This window comes from Apium graveolens, chromosome 10 (genome assembly GCF_009905375.1).
Source record: "Apium graveolens cultivar Ventura chromosome 10, ASM990537v1, whole genome shotgun sequence".
Lineage (NCBI taxonomy): Eukaryota > Viridiplantae > Streptophyta > Magnoliopsida > Apiales > Apiaceae > Apium > Apium graveolens.
This window is the reverse complement of record NC_133656.1, coordinates 56,424,995-56,437,603: the sequence shown is the minus strand read 5'-3', so window position 1 is coordinate 56,437,603 and position 12,609 is coordinate 56,424,995.

Below are 12,609 nucleotides of genomic sequence, written 5' to 3'. Positions count from 1 at the left end.
ATTGTATGACATATCAGCCAAAATTGCTAGAGAAGATAAAGAAATATCAAGAGGAAATAATGGATCAAGATATTAATTGTTTGGTTAGAGAAGAGTTATGCACTCATAAAGACGATCAAGGTATTCTCAGATTTTCTTCCAGAATTTGGATTCCACCAGTGACAGAATTGAAGGATGAAATTCTACAGGAAGCTCACAACTCAAAGTATTCAATCCATCTAGGAAGTACCATGATGTACAGAGATTTAAAAGAAAATTATTGGTGGCCAGATATGAAAAGAGAAATTACGGAATGGGTTATAAAATGTTACACGTGCCAAAGAGTTAAGGCAGAGCACCAGATACCATGCGGATTGTTACAGCCACTAGAGATTCCAGAATGGAAATGAGAGCACATTGCTATGAATTTTATAGTTGGCTTACCAAGGACGAAAGCGAACCACGATGCCATTTGGGTTATAGTGGACCGACTAACCAAATCAGCTCATTTATTGCCTATCAATGAAAGATTTTTACTGGATAAGTTGGTTCACATGTATTTGAAGGAAATAGTAGTTCATGATGGAGTGCCTGTGTCTATTATATCAGATCGAGATCCATGATTCAATTCAAGATTTTGGAGAATTTTTAAAGAATGCTTGGGAACTAAATTGAACATGAGTACAACTTATAATCTACAAACTGACGGTCAAAGTGAAAGGACGATCCAGACTATGAGGACATGTTACGTGTTTGTGCCATTGATTTCAAATAAAGTTGGGACGAGCATTTACCCTTAGTGGAATTTGCTTAAAATAACGGTTATCATGCCAGTATTGGAATGCATCCCTATGAAGCTCTTTATGGACGCAACTTTCGATCACCAATATATTGGGACGAAGTCGGAGAACGTAAGATACTTGGACCCGAATAGGTACAACAGACAAAAGAAATTATGGAAGTCATCCAGAAAAGGTTAATTGCAGCACAAGATCGTCAAAGGAAATATGCATACCAGTCCAGGAAGGATATGGAATTCAAAGAAGAGGATCTAGTGTTAATGAAGGTGTCACCATAGAAAGGGTTGTCAAGATTTGGAAAGAAAGGAAAGCTAAGTCCTAGATACGTTGGACCTTTTGAAATTTTGAGACGTGTCGGAAAGGTATCATATGAATTGGCATTACCCCCGCACATGGAGCACATCCATAATGTCTTTCACGTATCTATGCTTAAGAAGTATAATCCAGATTCTAGGCGTGTAATCGAGTATGAGTCGATAGAACTTCAGGAAGACTTATCTTATGTAGAGAATCCAATAGAGATTCTAGAAAAGAGAGAAAATATATTAGGAAAACAAAGTTGTAAATTTGGTATGAGTGTTGTGGAGAAACCCAAATGTTGAAGAGTGAACCTGGGAATGCGAGAAAAGTACCCTCAATTGTTTACTTAGGAGCTTCTGAGGATAGAATCCTTTTAAGGGGGAAGGATGTAATATCCGAGATATAGCGTGTAATTATTTTTATCAATAAATAATTATTATGTGATTATTATGTGAATTTTGGTGAATTATCTGATGATTGATGATAAAATTTAAATGTTTATATGTGTTAATATATTAGTAGTTTAATTTTATTATACTCAGAATAAGATATAGATAATTGTGATATTTTTCTGATAATTTTTGGACGGTTATATGATTTTAAAATGGTTTATGAATTTATTAATTATATTCTGTATAATTATAAAACTGTCTTATAAAGCTGGGAATCGTCCAACTTCAACCGTTTTTACATTTTTACAACCCGAAACTCTTCGGAAAACTCCTTCCTAACCTAATCTGATAATTCCAGATATTTTTCGTGTTTTGACTTTTTCGATATGGATTACGGTTTGAGCCGTACGCGTCCCGGCGCAAAATTTTTGGTACGATAATCATTTCGATAGATCAACAAAACTCGTATTCTCGAAAGACGGGATAATATATGTTATTTTCATATAAAGTGTTTTATAAGAAGCCCAGTTTGGGTAGTTATCCAATACGGGTATCAAATCGGATCATTTTTGTAGTTACTTAGCGGTTAAGCAACTTATTTTTCGATCCAACACGATCCAACACGTACTAATATTTCATAAATATAAATAGCCCTTTTATTATTTCATTTTATTCGTATAATCATAATCGAACAGTATAAATATAGAATTTACAAAGAAAACCCTAATTAATCGTCGCGTTCTTGAAAATCAAACTCACAAACGAAGGCGTTATCGAATTCGAAATCGAGTGTGCTATATACCGAAATGAAGCTCTCGAAAAGATCTTTCTGAATAAATCATCACTTTTGGTGTAGAAATCAAGGTTTTTATCTTATTTATTTAATTTATTTCCAATTAATTAGTGGTTAAAATAGGAATTTTTGTTCTTGATGTTGTTGATATGATTTGATGATTGTATCATGTAGATGATTTTATCCTGGTCATTTTGGTATATTATATGACTGATTTGGAGTTCAATAACACGTTGAAATTGTTGTTTGATTCTCGAATTATTAAATTAGGGTTTTAAGTGTTTGAATGTTCTTAATCAAGAATTGGGTATTTCTGCCCTGAGGGTTATTAGTTGTTTTTTATGATTGCATCATGTTCCTGATGAAATTGGCAATCGATTTATATATATGAAAGTACCAAACGATTATAGGGTTGTTCTAATCGAAAGATTTAAACTTCGCCGGCGTTCATGGTCGAACTGGCCAGATTTCTTGTTCCAGATACTGTTTGTGATGTTAGATGTTAAGTTTGAGTTCTGAGGACGATGAGGTATGATTTCATGACAAGAAATGACTCAAAAGATCAAGGTTTTCAGGTGAATTAAGGTCGCCGGAGTCCAGCGACGGCCAACGGAAACTGGGTTCATCCCAGAAACCGGCGGGTTCAACCCGACCTGGGTGACCCAGTTGCCGACCGGTTTATCCAATTAACAAAACCCGGTTTTGATCTTCTGAAAGCATATTTCCAATTCTGAAAACTGTTTCTACATATTTGCATTTAAAAATTATTTTAGAATTCTATTTTATTTCTAAAAATTCATTTTAAAATTTTAAAAATCAATATTAATTCTGAAAAATTATTTTTAATTTAAAATAAATCTCAATTATTTAATTAATTAATTTTAGTTGATAATTAATTATTTAATTAGTCATTAAATTTAAATTTTAATTGATTAATTAATTTAATTAGTTATTAATCAATTTTAGTTGATTATTTAATTAGATTTAATTATTTATTTCGATTTAAAAATTCTGAAAAATAGTTTCGACCTTTAAAATATTATTTAAAATTATTGTCAAGGCTCGATAATTATTATTAAATTATTTTAAAGTCAGATACGGGCGTTCGAACCATGTTATTTAATTATAAAATGACTCGGAGACCCATTTTATCTCCGAAAAATGTTTAAAAATTCGTGTTAAATACCTGGAAAATCAATTTAATCCCGAATCTTCTTTAAAAAATGATTTTGATCGAATATCTTACGTGCTATATTCTATATGTAATTTGATTGATGTATAATATGCATGTACGTGCATTGTTTGATGATTTTATTCATAACTTTCAATCCATACGTCGGATTTGGGTGAAACGAAGTGTAACACCCCCAAATCCGGGGTCGGGGATCTGGGTTGTCACGAGATCCATTTCCCTTAATAACACCCAATCTTAATACACAATCAACTACTCTGAACTGTGACCCCACAATAAACACACACACCACAAGTTATAGTCTCAGAGATGAATATCCACAAATAATCACAAGTCATTTTATTCCACAATTATATGTCAATACACCTTAAAAGGTTTTTTGGATAAATTTACATTTCTTTGCCATTATTACAATTCATAATATACATAAGTCTGGTACATTATTAGTTGAAAACTTAGCCTATTGGTAATTTCTACCTCAGCTATAGCTGCCTCAACGCTTCCAGAAAGTTGCGGAACGTTTCCTATCCGCTTGCGAATTGGGAGCTTGGTCCTGTTCATCTTATCTATCTGATGTTGTGTGATGAAAGAAGAAAGCAAGGGTGAGCAGCAAGCCCACCAAAATAATATGTATAATGATTAACAATATATGAGCCTACTCATAATACTCATGAAAGTCTTGGTCAAAAGAAATGAACCAAGTTGATAACTTAATGCGATGAAGTCGCAAAATATTTAGTATATATACATATATACTTTTCAAAATATTAGAAGTCCTCTTCCATGCATAATATACACAAAGTCCCAGTGTATAACTGTATAAAAAAATATCGTTGTAAGGTGATCTCATATATCTAACCTTGTCTCAACGTTTTTCTGAAAATCTTTGTCATTCATAAGACAATTATTAATTAGATATAAGTTTAAAAGATGAAGTTACCAAATACCCCAATATACTTATATCTTTCCCAATACTACTTGAACTACCACCGTTCAAGTTATAATCAGTTTCAAAAGTTCATCACATAGATGAGACTACAAGACAAGATTTGAATAGATTAAATCTTTGAAATATTATTAAAGGAAATGAAGTTATGATATACTTCATTAAGTTCTGATATATATATATATATATATCCACATATACATCTTCTTTATACAATTTCCTGAAAACCTCTGTCATGTAAAGTATGAACAGAATTGCAATATCCAATAAATTTGGAAAGGAAAAGAATTTGGCATAAACCAGATATCTTGCTGATCAGGCAAAGATACCCATAAGTAACCTTTTCTACTAGTAGATGGACGAATTCCCCACTGGTCATCACCCTGGTCGTAATAGGACCTTATACTGGACTGCCACTAAGCCACTTATGCATTTGATGGACTCCCACTGAGCCACTTACATTATCATAGACGCCCACTGAGCCCATATTGCTTATGCCGACTCAATAGATGGACTTACTTCCCGAACGTTGGGTAAGTAATCAATTCATTTACCAAAACTGCAACCGTGTTGCGAATATAAAATACACCACAGAGCCGGATCCCTCAGGTTTTGAGCGAGTATTTAAATCCCCTTAAAAAGGAAGATCTTAAATATAAAAATAAGTTTTGGGATCCGCTCTAACTTTTAAAAATCATTTTGAAGACTCGAAAACACTTTATAGAGTGTTTGGAGTAAAGCTGATTTAATGAAGTAAATCAGTCCCTAGAATATTTAGAAAATGACTGAATATTATTATTTAAATAATATTCCCATAAAGAATAATCTTTATAAAAATAATTGAAGTAGAAGTATTAAAACTTATACTTGAAACGAGTATTAAATAACCAAAGATATACTTATATGAAAGTACTATCTTTATTTGAATAATCGAAAATAAGTTTGATTATTGACACCTTATTCTTTAATAAAATAAAGAATATATCTCATCAAATAATCGGAGTCATAGATCCTCAAATGAATATTCAAATAATATTCATTAAATAATATAAACTGAGTCATAAGCCCTCGAATGAATATTCAAATAATATTCAATAAATAATATGAAAGAGTCATAAGCCCTCGAATGAATATTCAAATAATATTCAATAAATAATATGAAAGAGTCATAAGCCCTCGAATGAATATTCAAATAATATTCAGATAATAAAATAAAAGGATTCATAAGTCCTCGAATGAATATTTAAAATAATATTCATTTAATATAAAGGAGTCATACGCCTTCGAATAATATTCGAAATTATATTCAATAATAAAGTAAAGTTAAAGTTATCGAATAAACCTTATTCGATTAATAGTTTTGAAAACTATGACCATATATATATATAAGTATATATATATATATTTATATCCATATATACAAAATCTACTCGGGATCCTCGACTCCCGGTTTTAGAAAATATTTTCACCTTTGGGTCCCTATACTAAGGGTATATGCAAATTACCGCTATCCTCTAGCATAGGTATTATCAACTGAATCAACAGATATATATGGAAAGAATACGAAACAGGCATGCATATATATATACCATAGCAGCATGCTTCAATATATTGCAACATTTGCTAATTAACCAACATGCATCTATCGCAAGATAATGCAAATACATATATTCATCACAACAACAGTTATAACGGGTAGAAAACTTGCCTGAGCGACTTGGGGTGATAAAAGGCTCGGGACGAGTCTGGTAACCTATAAACAACAAGTAAGTTGGAATTAAACCAAAGTCACTTGTAAATCTATACTTTAACTAACTTAGACTCTAACGCTTATTTTGCGCTCGCTGGTTCTCTTAAGTCACTCGAGTACCCTCGGCTCCACCATTTTTAATAATTTAACCTTTACGAGTTTTAAGGCGATTCCTTCGCAAGTGTCTTACCAACTGCCTAACACACTTACCATAAATGTTTCATACATTAATTAACCCTTTTTGGTCTTTAACCTATGTTTCAAAGTAAGGCGAGGGGAAAAGTTTCGTTCGCGAAACGCCGTTACATGAAACGGTCGTTTCTCCTAAACCGTGCATCGGAATCGAACAAACTACATATCAAAACGAAGCTCGTAACATGAGCTATCTAGAAATGGCAATAGTCATAATCTAGCAGGGGGTTCTCGGGTCCTAATGTTATGCACAAAAACAGTCTAAAGAAAATCGGACATTACAACGGCTATGTTTACGCGATTTCCCAATTTAAAACCATTCAAAACCAACCCAATTCAACCTCAAATCCAACATACAACCAACATCCATCCTTATCACATCATAACAACCCCAACCAATTCAATTTTAACATTCATACTTATGCCTAAGCTTGAATTTAACTATACTACATTCTTTTAACCAAAACAACAAGATTTACCAATCCGATTCAATACCATTTCAATCCCAAACTCTAAATCACAACATTAAGCTACAATATCACCCTACTAATCAAAATCATCTTATAATACATAGGAATCTATGGTTTGGAGATGATATACCTTCCTTGAAGAGTGGAGAATCAAGAGAATGGCTTGGAATCACCCTTAAAGTCCTTATCCAAGCTTAATCTAAACAAAACTTCAAGAACACAAATTTTATTTCTTGAAAAACACTATTCACCATCTTCTTCCATGATTTATAGAAAAAGATTGGCTTCGAATTAGAAGCTTAAACTTATAGGAAGTATGTAACTATCCATGGGGAAGCTTAGATAATTACCTTGCTAAATAGTAAGTGGTGGAGCTTGGATCTTCAATTTCTAAGAAAAGAAGCCGAGAGCATGAAGAAGAAGAAGAGAGATTTTTGTGTTTTGCCTTGTTTTGCTTTTGGTTGGTTGATTTTTGTTGTTTGTTTTAGTAAATTACCTAGTTGCCCTTGATTTTGTGTGGTTAAAAAGTCACCACATCTCCTTCCTTCCCATGTCATGCTTGTGTCATCCTCATGATGTCATCCTCCCCTCCTTGTCCTCTTCTCATTGGTTGGGTGACATCATCCTCTCTAATCCCTTTGATTAACTTCCTAATTGTTTGCCTAATGACCGCTGATCTGTTATACGGTTCGCTTAACTTTCGTTCTCGTTTATCGTTTGAAGGATCATACCCGGGATCTTATTACTTAGGTTCCCTTAACCTTTCTCAATACATTATATTCCTTTTTATGATCCTCTATTATAATCCTTTAATTTAAATCCTTTTTATCCTGTTACTTATACTCAATTCTCTCCGTATCTAGTGGGTTTACGGGAAAAATCCAAGTGTTCGGATTTGGATTCTGACGATCTTTACATACACTTATATTCCATATAAAGTACTAATAAAATCTCAGAATATCCATATCAGAACCCCTACATAGTGTGGCATTAAAAGTTTTCTCATTCAGCAAAAACACTATTCCTAAGGGTTTCAAAATTTTCCAAAATTTGGGGTTATTACAGTCTCCCCTCCTTAAAAGGATTCCGTCCCGGAATCAGATAGAAAATGAATAGGGATACTTTCTTAGCATTACACTTTCTAACTCTCAAGTAAATTTTCCCACATTGTGGTTCTTCCATCAAACTCTGAATAGTTTGATAACCCTTCTCCTAAGCACTTGTTCCCTTTTTCACTCTACAACCCTTCCTGGTTGCTCCATATAGGTTACGTCAGGTTGCATATCTATGCGCTCATGTGCCCCTATTTATCTGGCATCTGAATTACACTTCCTTAACACTGATACGTGGAACACGTTATGAACTTGCTACAGGTTCGGGGGTAGGGCTAGCTCACATGCTAACTTCCCAAATGTCTTAATATATCCAAGGGTCCAACAAATTGTAGACTTAGCTTTCCTTTCTTTCCGAATCTCATCAATCCTTTCCAAGGGTTTCCAAGGGGATACCTTTAACAACACTAGGTCCCCTACTTCCTATTCTTTGTCCTTTCGTGTCAAATCAACATACTTCTTATGTCCATCTTGGGCTACTACCAGCCGTCCTCTGATTAGATCTATTATATCCCTGGTCCTTTGGACTACTGCGGGTCCGAGCATCTTGCGCTCTACAACTTCATCCTAACATAAGGGAGATCGGCAGTATCTTCCCTCAAGGATCTCATAAGGCGACATCTCGATAATGACATATGATCTATTGTCGTAAGATAACTTAATCCGCGTTAAGTGATCATTCCAAATTCTTTCAAGTCTATTGCACAGACTCTCATTATAGCTTTTATCATTAGAACTTTTGCTTCTCAATACCCATTCTTTTCCAGTTCGTAGTCGCTACTACCTTCCGTTCCTAATATTATACGGGTTATACTTTTGCTCGCTAGCATTCTATAACCTTTTAATAACCACGTCAACCTTAGTATCACGAATGTGTTCCCATTCTGAATACCACCATAACTTTACTACTCCTTTTTCAGCTGTTTCTATTTCCCAAAGTTTGATCAATCAGATAGAAGTAAAGGAATTTATTGAGAGATCACTATGATCATGAACACTTGTTATATTGCATAGTTAGTACAGCAGGTGGCCAGCCTTTAGTACTTGACAAGCAATTAAACAATAGATGGTATCCTACTAGGCTTCTATCACACAAATAGATAGTCATTCGGCAATACCTCCCCTTTCTGGAAGGGTTGTTCTTCTCAGCTTACATGAAATGAAAAGAAGAGAAAAGAACGAATTGAAGAGAATTGTATATATTAAAAAATATACTGCCACAAAATATCTGGCTTGGAACCTACCTCTGAACTATAGAGGTTTGTCATAGGAGAATGAAACATATGAGTATTTATATCAACATCAAGTATTATAGCATCATATTTCACATGCCTAAATATTTTTGCTATTTCATCCATCATTCTATGGACCCAGGCTCTTCCTTGAGCTTATACACAATCACATTTGAAACTCCCTCGATATCGAAAATCGAACCTGGGATCTCATTCTAGACATCATCGTTACTAGAATTCTATGCTTGCACCGCAACCTTCCTCGTATAATAATACGACTCTCTATCGATAAGAAAGAATAAATATTCACTAGGTAGATACTCTACTTTATTAGTCTATCAATGATAACTTATACACTACCACGACCCGATTAGTGGTACTCAATCTCAACAACCATTCAAATACAACTCTCATGGTTGTAATTAGCTCACCACTCCCAGAATCATTGCTGCCTTACTATGGTCCACCACTGACCTACTGTAGTCATTCATTTTCCATAAAGTCTTAATATCTAACCATACGGAGTCCATACATGTCGTATCAAATCCTTCTAAGGAGGTAACATAATCACCATTAATGATTCATGGAGTACACTCCTGATTCTGACATACATACATGACATGAAGCAGATAAAATTGCAGAAGAGTTTCGCTCAAAGCAACGATAGCAGGTTAATACCATTCTTAATCATATGCCTTCAATAGAAGACTTAACACAAAGGTTCGTCTAGTCCTTTTTGAAACATGGTCCTGGATTATCTCAAGATAGGACCTTCTAAGATAGATAGCCCGTTCATGGCGATTACACGAATTAAACCTTTACCAACTACTATTACGGTTGGGTATTTGCATAGTCATCAGAAGGAATGTCAATTTCTCAAACCATAAAACAACCTTCACAACTTTAACCATCATCACTGTATTCCTCTCGCACGAGCGCCTATAATTATCCTCTTACCTTTAAAGTGTCGGCCACCTCTTTGGCCTTTCCTGATAGTAAAATTTCCTTACAGTCAATGTCATTTTAACCACCTCCAAATAAATTTTCTACCTTATTTCAATCACAGCTTATGTGAAGATGTTTTCCTTAAAATCTGATAAGTAAAAAAAAAAAAATATCACCATTTTTCCATAAGTTATTGCCTCAGTCTTTAGAGGTTAATCACTGTCACGACTGACTCTCAATCATACTTAGAACATCTTTTATCTTAAGTCCTAATTGCCCTGAACAATTTCGACCATTACTGGTTCGATCCATACTTTCTCGTGGTTTAACACGTGCCCCACTTGGCAACATTATAATTACGTCATATTTCCTTTATCAACATTTCTATTCTTGAGAATTTTGAATATTACCTTTCTCCTTGTAAAACCTCTAAGGTTATCCCTCAATCGTTCCTCCTGTATTCCCTAGATACATGGCATATCAAAATACCATTTACTATTACTAGAACCATTGTCTATATACTTCTGAAAAATTTCTCCACTGATCCTTAAAGGTTGTTATTACCTTAATCATTTCCAATTCATACTGTCAAATTTCATACTATCCCTATTAAGGGTGAAATGCCAACCTTTATGCATTCCCCTAGGATTCATTTTAAGTTACCGATGTTCTATCCTTAATTCCACCTTAAAAAAGGTACATGCATCCATCCATGGATAAACCAAGTCATATATCCTTGATAGATTATCTTATTCATCATTCCCACCTCGATAGTCTATACCTAACTTCATAATAGCATCCTTATTCAAATTGAGGTCAATCCATATGGCCTCCAAAAGATAACAATGGTCATCCGCTTTTCTTTCCTGATTTGGTAATGATAACATGGATGTTTTGGAAGATACTGGTCATGTTCAACGTGAACTTCTTCTTAATAATTCCTTAGTTAGTTTTGTTGTTTATCTCAACAGTCACCTCAATGTTAGGATATCTTTCATACCTGGCGTCTCCCTTTCTGGGTATCAAGCCACCGGTCTTACACTTCACATTCTTGAAGGTCACTTCCTTTATCCAATTTTCTTAATTTCTTACTTCCTTGTCTCCTTAGTCTATCCGCGTCTCATTATTTACCCTTCGAATTATCTCAAGGTTTCATTGAATTCTCCCAACTTACAGGGGATAATTATATATGTATCTCTTATGCCTTCAACCATCTATTTTAACTCATGGTGAATCACCCTCATCCTGACGATTACATACTTTTCTATGTCTATTGCTACGAGTCTTTAGGGTTTCCTCATACCCAACTCCCTTATCATACCTCAAACTCTATTGCCTTTATATTCCTTTCCACTTCAGTTTCTTTTTATTTTCCTTTCTCTTATCATTATTTCATGAACTAACACAACATAAGTATTGATTCCAAACATCCCGTCATTCTGGATTCGTGTCCTCAGAACGAATCTTGATAACTTTTACAACTTAGATTCATAATTCATCATACTCATCCACTTTTGTTCTAGCTCCAAAGCTTTTACACTATCTCCTTATCTTTGGGAATTACTTTCCCGAAAACAATTGACTGAACTTAAATCAGTTTATTCTAACCTCTGGCTCCGTGCCTTTCTTGGTCTTTCACCAGCGGGTGGTCTCTCTCTTACGAGGGTAAGTGACAAAAACAGTCTTTTGTGGTTCATCAATCATTTAGAATCTCAAATGATTCCTATATTTCCTTTAGCCAGGCTCTTGCCTCGACTGGGTCAGCTTGTTCCTTAGAACTCTAAGAGCTTAGCGACTTAAAGGACATGAAAGAATTTCCTACCGCATTGTTTCCTCAAGGTGGTGGTTGGGGATAATAGTCTAAGTTCTTTTTAGACAGGTCCATGAATTGCCATATAGGAGTACCGTCTCGGTCTCCTTTCCTTACTCGACTTTCTGTTTCCTTAGTATGAAATGTTTCATCCTTCTCCCATACTTGGGGTTATCTTATATGTTAAAATCCTCATTTTCCACTTCATTATGTTATGGGTTCCTTCTATCTTGATGGCGTCCTCCCTGACTATCACATTCAGGGTTTGCCCTTAATCTTATTCCTTGAACTATGACTTTCATCTAAGATCTCATCTTTAAGCTCTTGAACATTTGGAACCCAAATTCTATAGGGATACCTCACTATTCCCTTATCATCTTTCTCGGTATTATCTCATATCTATTTGTTGGATCTCTGCCTTCATTCTTCACTTTTTCTCGCACAATATGTTCTTTTCCGATAATTCGGACTGTATTGCAATCTCAAACAGCTTTTCGGTACCGGCTTCGGTTACGTTCACTTCTATTTCCATTTTCTCAAAATCTCTTATAAACTCTCTCAAAGGCATTCTCATCTTGAGTCTCTCCTTTTTACTAAGGGCATAAGCCACCACATTGGCTTTCCCCGAATGATAAAGAATCTCCCAATCAATATTCTTGATTAGCTCTAACCGCCTCCTCTGGCGCATGTTGAGCT